Raw genomic sequence first — 17,415 nt, forward strand, 5'->3', positions numbered from 1 at the left:
TTTACTCAATAACCCATAATGGGTCCAGAGCTCCTTTTACACGCTATTATAGAAGTACATAATTGCTGAATTTTCAAATGGATATTTCTTCTAGGCAATAGTCTGTAATGGCTCCTTCAAAGCTCTTAGGCTTTTATCATATGAGGGCCTAAGTAGAAAATGTTTAGTTCACTGATCATTGACCTAATAGAGAGCAACAGCTTCTCTGGAACAACTATTGTCTGTTGGGGCAGATGATGTATGAATGACATTTTAAAAAATTCTTGGAAGTATGTGCTAGGGAAAAATTACTGTTCTGTACAAAGCAAATACTGCTGATGAGCTTCTCAGAATTCTTTTGTTTGGTTCTGCTTGGTTTAGTTTTTTATTTGCTGTGTGAGCCCAAGCGCAAAAGAAAAGAGTTGGTTTTGTGTATGAAATGCAAACTCAGTCTAGGACCCATTCAGAGCAATGAGAGACATTTTGATGTTCTCAGAGATCATTCAGCCCAATTAAAAGTTGTCTCAAATGAAAATGCAATGTAAGAAGCTGAAATCTGAAATTAGAGAAGTAAGAGATGCTGCAGTGGGGCAAATCACATTTCTTAAAGTCATGCTGAACACAGTAAACACACAGGCCTATCCTGAGCTTGATCTAGAAAGGAAGTAGGCAACTTGACACATTTTCAGCACTATTGCTATGAATCTCACAATCACTGAGCTGCTGTTCTCTTCTTACATTTAGCTTTGAAGTCTGCTGCTTCCGTTTCACACACCAAGAAAGGTTCAGGTTCCTAAAAGCTTGGTGTAAGAGAGCACATTTTCTCTTCCTACACACTTTGGGCAGTAAAACCCTTGGTATTACTGGCAAATAAATGTCAACTGGCTCTAAGTACAGGACCAGCAGGGATGAATGTGAGCTGGGGGCATTTAGGCAGAGACCCTCAGAGATGCTGAAGGACACTTCCAGCTGTGAGCCTGATGAGCTAGGGGAGAGCTCCTTGCTGGGTGGCACAGCTCCTCAAGGGCTTGGGGCAATGGGATATGCAGCTCACCAAAGAAGGCTACTGAATAACCTGCTTAGGAGCTGGGTATGATCTGGGTATGGCACTGTGTGCCATCAAACCAGACCAACTATCCCCAGCACAGCACTGTTTTGTATGTGATCTGACATCAGAAGCACTCCTATGCTTTTTATCATTGGATTTCTCCAGCCTGGTAAGGCTGCCTGGGACTCCTAGTATTCTAGCATGATTAACACAAAAAAATACAGTCGCTGGCAATTCTAATAGTTCCTTCTGTTTGATGCATCTGATCGAAGAGAAACTGAAATCACAGACCAATATGCACCCAGGCTGCACCAGTTAGCCTCATCATGCAAATGAGGCACACTTGCAGGTGAACTTATTAGAGATCAAATAGTTTTAGGCACTGCGGATAATGAAGGCAGAGCGTTCATGTTGCAACAGTCAGAGCTGGAATTTAATCATGTTGTTGATACCTACTGCAGCAGTGAATAAACACAGAAACAGCCACAAAAATAAAACTCTTAGAATGAAAGGATGATATAAACCAGACAAATAATAAGAATAAAAAACACACAAACCAAGGAGCACAGTGGTTTTTGAGAAGGAAAAATCTTGCTTGTTATGTCTGGAAAGACTTTGAGCCCTGCTTTTTCAGCTAAGCAGTTGGATAAGTGGGTGTTGCAAGAAAAAGCTGATGGGGTGTCACTGTCTGTTCCAAGAGTTAAATGGCTCCTACCTTTGGAGATGGCCCTGCAAGGAGAAAGAGGAATGCCAAGCAGCACAATGCTTGAAATCAATGAGAGGGTGAAACATAGCCCACACTGGGAAGCAGCATCTACTAGGAAAGAATTAAGAACGAAACAGAGAAATAGCCTCCTGGGATGGAATTTATAACAGAGGTTACACAACTGACAGGCTGGATTAGCAATTTGGTAGACATTAAGAATAAATACATTTTGCAGAGGCATTAGCCCCTTCTGTCTCAATAACCCCTCACATGCACTTACCATCCTTTATGCAAACATCTGGAGAGACCCTGAGAAGGCTCACTAAGGTTTGCTCATTTTAAGAAGAAAAGATGAGACCCAGCAGGTAAAACCTGCAAATGGGAAACATTTGAATTCCTTTTGGCAGACAGAAATGGATAAAAATACAGCTTGGCATTTCTTCTAATACCACTTGGTAGTAGAAGAGCTCCAGAGATATCAACAGGAAGCCCTAGAGGTTAGAGGGAATGACGTAACCATATGTGACATAATGCTTGTTGTAGAGATTTCCTGGAACTGATTAGTGCCATTCATGATAACAGCAGCCAGCAGGAGTGTGAGGACTGGGTGAAGGCCCAGGCAGCATTCAGGTATTGGATATTTTTCATTCTCTTTTAAGGCAATGTCTGGTCTCTCTTGTTTCAGATGCATAACAGAATATCTATGTGGAATTCCCATGCAGCTGTCTGGGAAGACTTGGAAGCAGCACACTTACCAACAATGTGCAGCTACTCCCACACAAAGGGCCGCAGAGAGAGAACTGTAGAGGTGGAAGGACAACGAATACTCTGGGCTCCTCCTTCCTCTAGAATGTCCTCCCTTCCGTTCCTCTCTTATTCTCAGAAAGATAAGGTGCAGTCAGGTCATCCTCATCAGGATATTGGTTTATGCCTAGTCTATATAGAAATGCTATGAAGTGCCATCTGTATTTAACAGGAGGCCTCTGATCTGTGTGAGTGGGTGGAAACTGATAGTGAGTGACATGGATGCTGACAATGGCACACAAACTCCACGACACTCTTAAAACTTTTAATTGCATTTTAAAGTAATGTAACAAGGCAATGTTTAATGAGTACTTTGTTAAAGAAATTCTGACTTTCTAAGCTAATTAAAGAGAAGGGAGGGTTACTGCACTAGGGCAAGAAATCCAGGCTGCTGGATGTCTATACTGTAGCAACATGTAATTCAGATTCAATTGGCAGCTTTGCAAATCTCCAGCCAGCCAGAATGAATGATTACTTTTTTTTCTGATGGGCAAATAAATTATTATTATCATCATAATGATTATGTTAATAGAAAAAAAAGTAAAGGATAGGCAATACTGGGCTGGTAAATTTTGCCAGGGCTGGTAAATTTTCGTGACACTTTTTGCAAAGCTGTCATATGGCTGGCTTAGATGAAACTGGAAGGCTTTATGTGGATAACATTTAACTTTAAACATTCTTCATGGAAACTTACACGGCACATAATTTACATATTCAATACCAGTGACAATTTACTTCTCCCATCTGAGCAGGGCTTTCAACTATGCCACTTGAACTAAATTAATAAACAGTAATTAGAGAATGTTGTGCGAGCGAGCTGTTGATGTTGAGAAGATTCTAATCAACACCTTCTTTTAAGGGCCAATTAAAGCTGAATGTATGCAATATAAACATCTTCTTGTATTTAGACATGAACTGGTGAACAAGGTAAAAAATAAAAATCAGAACAATTACAGCAGGTTAGAGATGATCCAATGGAAAGATGAAGCTTCATTAATAGTGAAAACAGCAGTAATTTCTGAAAACCAATGGCCACCTTCCATGGAGAAGCACTGACAACTTGTACAAGTTAATTCTTACCTCAATGAACCACTGTCAGGCTTTTCTCTGAAAGCAGCTCTGTAGCTGCCTCCAATTTCTACTGCAGTATTCCCCTGTCTGTAAGACAGCCCTGCATCTAAAGTGAGTCCAGAGCTGCAGTAGAAAGAAGGCCTCCCTGGGGGAGACAGTAAAGGTGAATATAACCACCCCATTACTGCTACCTCATAGCAGAGAGAGGCTCCCTGGAAGGTGATCTGGGGAAGAATTTGCACAGCACAGCCCTCAGCAGCACTGCTGCTAGGAATACAAACACAAGCATGAGCCTGGGTGAGATGTAAACTGCCCCACATTTTCTCAATTCTATTACTGGGAAACAGGAACAGTTAGAAACAGTTCCTGAAAGGTGAACTTAAGACAACCCTTGTTTCCAAAATTCCATGAAAAGGGAAGACCATCTTTGACTTAAACAGAGAGGATCCTTAGTGTACCAAAAGGGAGCCTGCAGTAGCAACCGAGACTTGTGTATCAGCACTATGAACTGTCAGTAAGTTAAAAAAATGCATAACTTCACCCAAACCACAGCTCACTGCTTCCTAAAGCACATCTTTTAAAAAATTGTCTAAGCTGGTGCAATGAAGCACATACAGAATTTGTCCTCCAAGTTAGAAGATATAACAGGCTAATAAAGGTAAGGGAAACATCTGTTCCAATACTGCACCAGTATCATTTGGAGAAAATGACTACATCACTTATGGCCATTTGGTATCCAGAAACAATACCACAGTAATAGGATGTTGTCACCTCAGGCTCTACTGAAATCTACAGGAATTTTACTTGTTTAAGAATATAGGATTAAGCACATGATCAGTGTTTCTTTCCTTTGAAAATAAACATTTCCACTTACCATTTCTATAGTGGTGTGAGATCATTATCTTATGACAGTGTTTCGTTCCACTGGCATTATCTCCTAATTAGCTATATTAAAATATATGTAAGGGGGTGAAGGTGGTGAGTGGGCTTGTAAACCTGGCAGGTCTGATGTGTTCTTACAAGCTCTGCTAATCCCAAACATTGAAAATATATTAGTAAAATCAGACTAGCACTTCAAAGAACAACACAGCAAAAGCCTCATGTCTTGAACCCTGTAAGTTCAGCATGCATCAGAAGGGCTCTTACACCCAGAACAAAGCCCTTGGGCAGGGGAGGGGAGCAGGAGCAGGAGCAGGGAGAAGTGAGGAGCAGCATGCCAAATGGGAAATCAGCCCTGGGAAGAGAGCACCACTGAAAGGCTGATAACCTCTACAGTGTGGTCAGCCTTACATTACAGTAGTATCATTACCTAAGGTGTTTGGTGTAAGACTTGGGGACTTCTGAAAAGCCAAGCACAGAGAAGTTTACTATGGATGAAAAGATACAAGAGAAAATATCTAACAAACTGTGTTCAATATCCTCTGCACTTTCTCCATAGCCTGAGAGATTATTGCATTTATAGGCACAAAATCATAAAAGCTTCCTCCAAGATGCTTCATAATATATGAGCAGGTCTTGGGGGGTCTCAGTTGTGGAATGGTAAGAATGAGGAACGAGGGTGTTCTGGTAAGCTGGATTCATTTTTTTTCTCAAGAGGTAGGCTAAATTCCTAACAAACTCTCTTTGCAACAGAAGAAACCAGGACACATATGTTTATGACAGGTCATTTTGGAGGTACTCAGACACATGCAGGAAGCACCCCCTCGGCAACAGTATTCTTCTAGCCAGCAGAGCCAAAAACTACAATTTGTTTCTGTTTCTAAGTTGTTTTTAAAACTCAATTCAGTAGATGTGTTGGTGATTTTCAGGGTATTCTGAAGGAGCAAAGTAAATGTTTGAAGAATGCTGATAGTATGAGACAGGCTCTAAACAGGCATTTACTCCAATGTCTGCAGATCAGTTCAATATGCAGCATGCATTATTACTTTTTTCTGATCAGATGGAACTTCTAGGCCCAAATCTGCTTCCAATAACCATGGTCCATCTGTAACTTCACAGCAAACAAGGAGGTGCAGAGGGAAAAACTCATGTAAGTAGGAAGAGAATGAGTCTACATTAATGTGCTCTGTAGATTTTTGTTTTCCATTGAAAGTTTTCTCTTGCCTAGCATCAATTTATAGAATAAATTGGGTTGGAAGGGATTTTAAACATTATTTAGTCCAAACCCCTCTGCAAGGGGCAGGGACACCTTCCATAAGAGCTGGTTGCTCAAAGACCTGCCCAACCTGGCCAACTTCAGTCCTTTTTTCACACCTCTTCGACTCCATTTGGTGAATAAATTAAATTAAATTCCTTACTTGTTCTTAATACTTTTTAAATGCAAGCCAAACCTCTTTGCTTTTCATACCTGGACATCTACATTTTTAGAAATGCTGTTGGATAATTTCCCTCTCTTTCATAGGCTGGTGCTTTGACCTATATGCACCCTGTGCACTCCCTAAGGCTCATGCATAACTGCAATGGACGATTAGTCCAGCTAAGTCTCCAGCAATTTCAATGGCTTATGCAAGAATAGATGGGGCACAATATGTAATTTCAGCTTTTTTTGTAAGGCTTTTCAATCTTTCTATGAACTAAATCATTTTATCAGTTTCATTCTCTCTTTCTTTCTTTTTTTTTTTAATTTGTCCCATTAAACTACAGAACTGGAACATATTCATGAATAGTTTCTTTCTGCTTTAACTCAAGGAGTTCCTGACATAACAAAAACTGGTAATTAACTGGCTCGAAGACTTTTACAATAGCTGCTTTAAGTAAGTCCTACTATGCAGCACTTGGAGCACTGATTCCCCACTGCTGATACCACTGCAATGTGCCCTGTGTTAAAGCTTTGCTACTCCACCTCAGCAACAATTCTTGGCTGGTTCCATCGCTTCTCTCCTGCTCAGAAACACCAAAGTCCTCCCACACTTCTTTGCATGGAAAAGGCTACTGAGCTCCTCCATGATGATGCCCTGCTCTCTATCCACTTGGCTCTGTGACACTTCCTTAAACACTCCATTATCAGAGGGCCCCTTGCCACCAGCACAAGGACCAAGTGGCAGGACTCCAGAGGCTGAGCACAGCCTGGCCTCCTCTCCTAGCTATTGTCACAGCTGCTGTGTGCTGTTGGCACAGATGCATTTTGGCACACTTTGGCAGTCCCTATGACCTGCTCCTGCCTCACACCCTACTTAGATCAGGAAGGGCTCTTCCTGATGGAAGAATCAGGCTTCAGTTTTTCAGGTGTCACTCAGCAGTGTGTGGTTCGTAGCTGCTGTTGCATGTTGGCTCTAAACATAGCCAGTTTTGCTTACTCATGCTTATCTCCCCTGGTTACAGTACATGCTGTCTCTGATGAAAATATTACTCTGAGGAATATTTGGCTCCACTATACATTTATGCTCCCTGCTAACTAGCCCAAGCCTTATTGTTTCAGTTCCTAATATTTTGCATCATTTGTAGAGCCAGCAATACATTCTGTAAAGAGCATGAAAGAAAACTTTAATATATATCTTTCCCCAGTGCTGCAGACAGATCGGTTCACTGTGGAACAATTACGTGTGTTAGCCTATATTTCTTGTAAAATCAAATCATGTAAGGACATCTCAACCAGAGCAAGCCATAAAGCTAGATGAGGAAAGAAAAAAAAATCTCCAAATATGTACAGCTTAAGTTATAAAACTATAAGAAAATAAAGCAAAATTGAAAAGGGCAAAGGAGACAACATGTAAACAAAACTTTTATACACTGTGTAATACAGAGTGCATGTCATTTTGACATTCTGATGTCATGGGCTGCCAATATAGTTCAGAAAAGAAAGAGATATCTCCAGAATTATGGTAATGCTGCTCTCACATCAAAGCTGGTTACAAGATATATGTTTGTGGTTGCTCAGTCTAACTGCCTGCTTGGAAACTAAGCAAGGAGAAATAATATCCTGAATAATTGTATTTAAAGTGTCCAGAAAGATCATGAATCTTCAGAACTACCTATGGAAATGCAACCCTTTTAGTGGGAGCCCACAACCACACCCCTCCGTGCAATGAGTGCCTCATGGCAGCTGAAAGTCCCCCAGATCTGCTGCACTCAGGCCTTCTGTAGGATGTCAAGGAAGCAATTGTAACACATCACTAAGTTGATTTTTTACCTTTGAAAAATCTCCTCCTTAACACAAATACTCTATTACTGTCAGCTGAACACTTTTAACTTTTGAATTAATATTATTTTTCAGAGGTCAGACATGTGACAGTAACAAAAGCCTTTTGCCAAACCATGTATTTCAGGTCTGCATCTGAATTTCCCCAGAGCCTGGTACTGTTTAAATGCAAGTAACTGCCTCTGGCTCATGGCTAATGCAAAACTTCTGTCCTCTGGAGTCCTCCAAGGCTCTGCTCATGGCTTCCTTCCCCACACAGGCATGGGGAGACACATCCACCCACTGCCCTCTCTCACAGTACGATCTGCTTAGCAGGACAGTCAGAATGTAGGAATGATGGCAGTCATTTTCCCTCCCATTTTGTCCCCAGCCCAAAGACTGCCACGTATTTTGGTGGAGCTTTAGATGGTAGCCACGTGGTTTGTGAGGAGTCATAACGCCACCAAGGGCCTCAGCTGCCAGGCTGCCCTGGCACCACCATTGTGGCTGCTGGTCTGCCTAGCGCTCGTGGGATGGTGGAGTGAAGCAAAAGCCTCTGGGAAGAGGGATAGTGGCTGCCCACTCACACAGGTGGGCTCTTACTCCGCTCCAGAGATGGTGTAGTTTATATTACATTGCAATTAATTAATTTTATATTGCATTGCAATTTGTATGAAATACCAAACCAGCACTCTGTACAGTAACTTTTGGTGGTTATACAGAATGTACAGCATGTACAGAAGTATTTCAGGAAGCACAATTTCTGGAGACACATGCAGCTAAAGATGCCTAGGCTCTGCTTTTTTGCTAGAAACAAGTAACATTCCTGCCCCACCACTCCAGTCCCACCACTCCAGCAGCTGTTGTCAGTTTCAATGAGTTTTGGGACAGGTCTGGTCTGTGAGTGGTTCCACAGCCCAGTTCCCCTGATAAGGGGAGTCACAGATTTCTGCAGTACAGTTTCACAGCAAGCCTGCTGTCACAAAATTAACTATTAACAATACCAAGTAATATTGCATAAGCACTGACATTAACTTTCCCCAAGCAATAATGCTATAAATCCTCCTCTGCTGTGAACTGCTGAGAGGATTTGAGGGACACAGTCCCCCTCTCCAGACCTACGTCCAATGGTACATGGCAATTCCTGTGATTTTTTTCTCTCTGTCTCTCAGCACAGGTGGGGTCCAGATCTTCTGTCTGTTAAATTTTATTTTCCAGCCTGCATAGTAATTCAGATAGTGTTTTGGTTCACTTGGCTGGCACAGAGTATTTTCACCACATCCTTGTCTCTTCAGACAAAAAACATCTTTTCTAACTGCTGGCAGAGCCAAACCTAGTGAATAAGAAGGAACAGTAGTTAAGGCATAATAAATAAAGCCACCCTGAAGAAATACCTACACAAAGCAAGACGAATGGGCATCAACTACCTGGACAGTGTTGCTGCTAAACAAGGCAGGAATAAATCAGACATGTCATGAGCACTAGGATACCTGACAAACGGAATGGCGTTTCTTGAAACCGTAGTTTTATCTCTGCTTATTTGGATCAAACACTTGTAATAGTTGTGGATTAATTTCCTTCCCATAGTCAAAACAATAAAAGCCAGGCACCATTTTATTAATTTCCAAACCAGTGTCAGATAAGCAGAATTGCATTTAAAAAAGTAAACACCCTGCCATAGAATTGGAGGATAGGTAAGCGTTTGGGGTTTTTTTTCCTGTGTCTATAAAAGGAGGAGGGTTTTAACATTATGAATAGATTTCATTTTGTAAGTTGTGCTACAAAGCACTGATAAGGCCACGGGAAAGCAGCAGAGATTGAGGCAGAGCAGGAAGAAATACCACCCATATTAGGAGACAGCCACTTACTTAGTGGCTCCCATTTGAATAAAGATGCCATTGTTCAGCCAGAAGAATGCACATATTCACAGGCCCTGCACAGAATAGCTCAGTGTATCTAGAACTCCAGAAGTGTCCAAATTACAGCCGCGGGGCCAAAACTGCCCTTGAGTCTTTCTGAAGAATGACCCTCTGCTTAATTAATCAGTGCTTTAACTGTGAGTGATCCCAGGACACACTTTTCTCAGGCCTTTTTCTTAGCCCTGCTTGTTCAGAACAAACCTTTAAATGTTTTCTGAGTGATTTTTGACCATTTTTTCCCCTTTCAAGATTATTATTTCCTGTTTTACTGTGAAAGCTCATTAGAAACGAAGACTAGAATCTAGATGATCTCAGTCCAGTTTACTTGGATAGGAAATGACTGACTCGGGATGCAGAGACACTGGCTCCCTTTCAAGGCCTCCCACAAAAGATTAAGTCCACAGACTCCCAGAATATTGCAACTGCAATTTTCATTCCATATATTAAGTGTACAGACTCCCAAAATATTGCTACTGCAATTTTCTATCCATATAACACATAAGAGTTATAGCAGGGCTGATGAGTGTGTAAGTGCCATTCTGTTAGTCATATTTGATCCCATTGCCATAACTCCAGCTGTTGTGCTGTGTGGGATCTACCAAGATCTCTTTCCCATTTACTCTACACATGACAAGTTTGAATTTTCAGCACTGAGTACTCTTTGCTGTCACAGGCCAGGTTGTCTGGATTCTCTAAAGCTTTTTCTTTCTTATCTGGAACAAACCAGAAATTTGATAGCAACTAGAAATGCATGAAGGCAATGAAAATCATTGTGCAAAATTTATCTCCAAATGGTACTCCACCTTGTCCACCTGGCTTTCATGAGAAAATTCCTATTCTAACTGAAATTAAACAAGGAAAGGCAAATGTTTTGCTTAAAATGAAAACAGCAGCATCTTTTTTTAAACAGTGATCTTTATGGTGAAAACTAAATTAATTTTTACCATATTTATAAACTTGTAACAAAATATACAAACTAAAAAATGTTAAGACTTTAAAAAACTTAGCATGAATGTTTTGAAAAGCTATAGTGATAATATAATCTGCAGCTGGGGAAGCTGGAGCCATACTGTTTGATAGGCCCTATCTTATGATATCCAATATTAAGCTAAGTAAAATGATATGACCGGATGTCCTAACTAAATTTAGTAGTCTGGTGAATTGCCACTCTACTAAATTTAGTCGGCCCATAATGGGCATTGAATATCTACAGTCTAAATGATAAAATCTGTCTTGCTTTTTTAGGCTTCCAGCAAATGCACAATATACTATGTTGCACTATTAAGAAATAAGCAAATCTGCAAGGGAAAGCATGAGAAGGGGGAAACCAAGACCTTAAGGAACAGAGAAGGAATGAGGGTGTGTCAATCCACATCCTCATGCTCAACATTATCCAACAGCAGATGAGGGCCATGGGTGCTCCCTGGATATGTGACCGGAAGGAGAGGAGGACAAGGAGGTGGTTCAAGAGGAGGAGGAGAAAGAGTTTCTAGGCATCCTAATCCTCTCCACCATAAAACTGCCTCTCCAAATGTAACTTTGTGTTAGAGCCATGGGAAGAAGATTGGTTACAAACGGTAGCTGGGCTCTCTGAGCCGTGCTGCTCTTACAGAACATATGCTGGCTCTGGTTTCATACCATTCCTTTTGCACTTTCCATTCTGGGCTCTGCAATCCTGATGGTAGACAGGGAAGTATAGCTCCACATAGATTTCCATGTATCTGTGAGCCAGCTTTACAGCTATGAAAACTACTAAGTCACTTTTCTCAAAACCATATTTGAGGTGTTACACATTTCCTGCTGTTTAGGGGGATTTCTTCTCAGTCCATGTGTGTTGTGACCTCTCTACTGGTGTGAAACCATGTAGGACACATTTTTTTATTAAATTTGAAGTATAACAAGGCTAGAAGCTTTTAAAAAAATCTGCTATTCACAAGTAGAAAATAGTAATTTGACATGAAAAGGAATCACCATAATATTATTCTTAAAAAGAGTTACATTCTTCTGTCCTAATATAAAAATCTATTGGATGTCCCATACAATGCAGTGATGCTTTTTAATAACAGACAAGAAATAGTGCCCTTGTCCTCACTTCAGTTCCCAGTGCAGCAACAAAGACACAGACATGATATTCAGGAGGTTCTGCAGACCTAGCAGAAGGTTGAATATCATAAACTGTAAGTGAGCTTTGATCCCCTCCTTAGAACAGGCAAATTTAACCTGTCTGAAGTTCTGTAAGCATCATTCTCTGCAAGAAGCAATTTTATTGATCATAGCTGGGTGTACATGTTCAACAGTCAGAGACTGACTTTAAAGAATAATATATTTCAAAATCATCAGTATAGAAACTCATTAGTTTCTTAACCATTCACACTAAAATGGGAACAAATAGCACCTTGGAAAATGCTTTTTCCTTTTGGCAGGGGAGGATGGGAATCTTCTAAAGTAATAGCTGAGAAGTAGGTATGAAAAAAAGATCATTACAGCTATTGTGTCTGTGTTCTATATCCACAGAATATAGATATAGACACAGTGTTGTATAAACAAGAGAAAGGAGAAGGGCAGGGTCTCAAAATTCAGAGAATTTTGTTAATTTGTGGTGTTCAAATTTTCAGTCAGAATTTGCCCCCTTTCAAGATTTTAAAGTCTGAGTTCCCAGTAAATGGTTGTGGCAAATGAGATCACTGTCTCTGAGTTCCCTCAGAACTTCTGGAAATGTTTGCCATTTGACCCCAGTTGCATTTGGAGGTTGTGTAGGGCTCAAACACACAGGACTATCACAGATACCATGAAGTGCAACCCTACCAATGCCTCCATTGAAGTGCCAGCCCACCCCTGCCTCAGAGGGGCTGTCACAGAGGAAACTTATCAGCCACCTAGCCACAGTACCTAAATACATCAGGAACCAGGGTGTCCTAGTTCTGCTGCTCACACCGTAACTTGTTTTTCTTTTTATAATTATGTCTTAATCATTCTTTATGCTGAAATAATCATAACATATTTACAACCAGACTCTATTTTAATTTTTGTCTTCAGATCACTTTCTATGTGGCCTCATACTGCCATTCTCAGCCCAAATGACACCCTTCCTATCAAAGCCAATTTGGATTTATTTTCTCAAACACAAGTTTGCAAGGTATCTCTGTCAAATGATTTACTCAAGCTCAGATGTTGCAAATAGATCTGCTGGTGTAAAGAGGCAAAGCAGCAATTCTGGATCTGACCCAGCAGGTATTGGGTTTCTCATTGGTGTATTTTGAAACTCTATAATGATACATCATTTGTGTAGCATGGTTTCATAACCCAAAAAATGTGATGCTTGGCTTCATAACCCAACAGACATGTTTCTTGCCTGCTCATTCTAGTTGTGCTTCTTGTTTTGAGTACAGATGAATACTTACTGGCAGGTAATCACTGGCATCCTTTTTCCAAACATCATTAGCTTTTTTTGAGGCTGTTGTTGCTTTTTTTTTTCCCCTGATATGACTTTTTCTTCATCTGACATGGGTAAATATTTGGAAAAATCCATTAGCTTCTCATTGTTCTTTAGATGAGTTTCATCTAGACTTGCTCATTTACACATATTCATGTTTTACAAGTTCTTTCCCCCTCACTTTTTAATCAAACCCCTGTTTTCACAAGGCCTCCACTTCTTCCTAATTGTCAGTCCTTATTATTTTTGTTCAGGACTGATTTTTTTTCTTTAAAAAAAAGCAGCTGTGATGCTCATCCATTTTAAAATCATAATTAACTTCATCTCCTTCCTCATTTGCTAATGGGCCTATTTTCTCTCCAGTATTTCCTTTTCCCCTGGTAGACTCATAAAGTCTCTCTTGTTTCTCTTATTCCCTTTGGCTAACTTTAACTCATTCTGCCTTAAGCTGGGGAAAGGGAGACCTTCACAACATAGAGCTCAGAACTTCCACACCATTTCATACTTTGAAAGTCTTTTGCAGACATCAACTCATTAAATCTCATAACATGCCAGTGAGGTAGAGAAGTATTTATAGCTTTATTTTGGTAAGGAAAGGGAAGGGGAGGTCTTGCATAATTGATGCTGACTCCAGAGGCGCTGCTCCAAGGGCCAAAACCTCTGTCCATGTGTCCAGGCAAGCAGACAATGAAGCCTGGTGGTGGGCACAGCACCATCAACAGCTAAGCTGGAAAGCTGAGCTCAGGGGAGTAAGCAAAAACCTTGCTTTCAGCTGCCTTTATTTCAGTTTAATTTTTAGGTGAAGATTCCACAGAGGTTACACACCTGAGTTTCAGTTCAGTTCTGCTGGTCAGATGTTCCTCCACAATATAAGTACCTCTGACCAAAAAACACCAAGGGTGAAAGCAGTGCAACTGTATGCCTAGAGGATATTTTTTGAAAAGTTGTCACTTATGCAAGTGTCTGACAAACCTCTTTGCTCTTTGATAGCCATTACTTTTAGAAAAACAATTTTAAACCATATGCTCAAGGTGCTTGGATTAAGATTTAACTAACCCATTTTACACAGGGGCATATGATGGGCTAGGTTTATTTTTGCATGCAAATATGCCTTTCCTGTAATTTCCTTTAGTTTCGTTATACCCACACAGCACTGTGAGTACAGGATTTTCACAGTGTTTCTTAGCATGTGGTCCATGGATCACTGGTGGGCTACAAGAAATCAGGAAGTGGTATATGAAACAACTGCACAATTTCCAAGGAAGACCAAGAGCCTAAGCCATACAAGCACGTTCCACAGTGAGCAAACAAAGTGAAGGGGGTGGAATCAAATTAAAAAATGAACAATCAAACCTACATGAATTTTTTGTTGGTTTGCAAATGAAAAGCATTGTGGCTAGGCACACAACAAAGCCTGGGGATATTTTTGTCATGATCTTAAACAGTGGTGAAACAATGCTTTGTATGTCTGGAAATCTATAAAGTTAAATGATTTTCATGAGACTCTTCTCCTAAGCTGATGTCAGCAACATCTTCATCACCCTTGCTTGCACAGTGGTGCATCGCAACACTGCTCCCTGGAGTTTATTGCAATCCTGCCCCCTGCAATTGCTGACCACGGGGATCCTTACTGAGCCCTCTGAGGAGTCCTCTCCCCTCCCATTCTGTCCACACTGCCCTCTTTGCCCACCATGCCTCTCTTTCACAGGCACAGCCCCTGCCCAGGGGCTTCCAGAGGGCAAAGCTGGTGCCATGCTGCAATTTATGGGGCTGTCAACCCCATAAATGAGGTACAGACCTGTGATCTTCCTCTCTCTGGGGGACTTCCCAGGGTGGAAAGTGAGATGTGATGGTCTAGTTCCTTCACCTCCAGTGCCTTTTGAAGAAAATGGACCACTTTAGGTCCTGGATCTCCATTTGTATTCGTGTGTGTGTGTAGGGGAAAGCATGGGAAGCATCCAACCCATAAAAGTGACTTGCAGGAGAGGCTCAGCACATAGTCTGCTTAATAGCACTCCCAAATTGTGCTGGCTAACTACCCAGTTCCGATGTTTATGGAGGTTTCTTTCTGAAGGCTGAAAGTTTGCATCTGTGCTTCTAGTTCAAGTCCTCTCACAAATTTGAACAAAGAGCTTGTAAAGTTCTGCATCTTCCAAATTGCCCCATATAAGTTACTACTGAAACCACATCCAAATGGCTCCCCCCCCGGCCCCCGCCGTACCTTCCACAGAAATGACCTAAACTTTGTCAGGTTCACATGTCCCTAGAGATGATCTCATTTCACTGCTTCAAAAGAGCTTTGGTCTGCACAGCCTGTAGCAGCAAATTTACACTTCAAAAAGCAGACAGCTTTTTCCACATCTTATTCACTTAATGGGTGAGAATGTAAAATTAGTTCCGTTGCTGATGAGGACCTTGAGCCAAATGAAAAGTGTTCATTTGTCAGCACAGACTTACAGCCTAAAACATGATTATATAGGTAATCCAATAATGGATTTTGATGCTGAGCATTTATTTATATACAGAATGTCTTGTTATCTGTTGATAATCAGGCTCTGCAATTTACTCTCTTTTGTGTCATTAGCCATAGCAACATCTTCCAGACATATTACATTTGTGTGTCAACATACAAACACACATAAAATCTTCCTGACCAAAATGCAGTCTTTGCCTATTTTCCTTGAAAGAACACTGGAATTCGAGCTTTTTGTAGTTTAAAATATTAGTAGGAAATGAATCATTTTTGACTGAGAACCTCTCTGCATCTTAGAAGTCTTAATAGATTAAAATTTGAAACATAAATTTTGTTTCCTTATTTATAACATCATATGAACTGATTTATCCCTTTTTTGCCTGATATGAGTGCCAGTACCTAATTATTTCAGGTATAAATTTGTATACCTTACATGGTCCCTGTCCTAAAGTATTCCATGTCCTAACATCAGAGGCTATATTAGACTTTGCTAACTATGTGAACACCATTATTTGATGGCTGAACAGATCCACCTTTTATAGAAAAGTAAGTAAAACATGTTAAGGTCAATATCAGGCATTGATCCTACATCAGGTACATTAAAATCAATCAGAATATCAGAAAGCTGTTTGTGTATCCTTTTTCAGCTTTCTGACTAATTGCTGTTGCTACCTGATACTCCTGCAATTGTGTGTATGGCTGTAGCTATCTAACACTGTAGTTAGTACTTGGATAGTTTACTACTCATTTAAATACAGAATACATAAAATTCAAATATTTAAAATGGGGAGACATTTTAATAGCTATGCTACAGTAACAGTCACCAGATATTAAAAAAAAAAAAAAAAAAAAGTCTGTGGGAAAGTAAAATCACTCCAGTATTAAACTGGGAGTTAATTGCAAATGTGGGGCACACCTGCAAACTCTGTGAACAATCCTACAACACCACACAAAGCAATTTCTGTGCTAAAGGATAGCTCTGCCTGCAGAAACACCCAGGAACACCTCTGGAGGTTGGATGAAGTCTTTTCTAAATTTGGCAGTCAGGAACAATTTAAAAGTAAAGTCATTAAGTAAAATTTACCTCAAAGGATACTGCAAATCAAGGATGCAGGTGAGACGATGTATGAGCCAAACTCGAGCTGTGCCACTGCCTCTCCTCGAAGCAGAATCAGGCCTCCCTGTGTGCTTTTGTTTAGCTGAAATTTAGTCTACAATAAATACTTATATATTGCTGCAACATGATGTTTTATTGGGCTGCACTAGTTTACTAAAAACAGCAGGCTGGTAATAGCAGTGCTTGTGGTTCTGCCTGTAATTCATTTGTGGATGGTAATGCACAGGGAGAGATATGATACAAGATAATAAGGCAAATTAAAAAAACTACTAAACTCAGTACTGGCAATATACAGTATATTAGGACCATGTTCAGACAGGCTGATTCTTTGGATTTTTTTTTTTTTTGTTTTACCTCAGCAAGGTAATTCATTAGATATTCGCTTGGGCAAAGAATAAATGAATATAGCATACATTATATCCTCACTTTAGTTGCAGAAACAAATCTTTCCTGTACCTGCCAATGTAATCTTCAGATTTTTGTTATATAAAGCACCTCAAGAAAAATGCACCTTGGTAAGATTTACACTTTATTACTCTAATGATTCCACAAACACTGCCACAATGTGATGAAAGGCAAAGCAGTCCTGATCTGATTGAGAGCTAATAAAAATCAGTACTGAAAACTGAAAATAGCACCCTTATCATCTTTCTTTCATTTAGACCTGATTACTAGGGGATTATAATGCAATCACAGCTATGTGTGAGAGGTAGCTATGGGAACCAGTTTTAACTGTTTATCTAGCCAA

At 40.4% G+C, this 17,415-nt stretch overlaps 1 long non-coding RNA gene across 2 annotated transcripts in view; it reads right to left on the minus strand.

Moving 5' to 3' along the window:
* Positions 1 to 8,807: 8,807 nt before the first annotated feature.
* LOC137479445 (uncharacterized) overlaps positions 8,808 to 17,415 on the minus strand; it is a 42,871-nt gene continuing 34,263 nt past the window's right edge. For both annotated transcript variants that reach the window (XR_011002260.1, XR_011002261.1), the window contains one exon: positions 8,808 to 9,058. This is a non-coding gene — a long non-coding RNA (uncharacterized lncRNA). The remainder of the gene's footprint in view (positions 9,059 to 17,415) is intronic.

Source organism: Anomalospiza imberbis, chromosome 9 (assembly GCF_031753505.1).
Source record: "Anomalospiza imberbis isolate Cuckoo-Finch-1a 21T00152 chromosome 9, ASM3175350v1, whole genome shotgun sequence".
Taxonomy (NCBI): Eukaryota; Metazoa; Chordata; class Aves; order Passeriformes; family Viduidae; genus Anomalospiza; species Anomalospiza imberbis.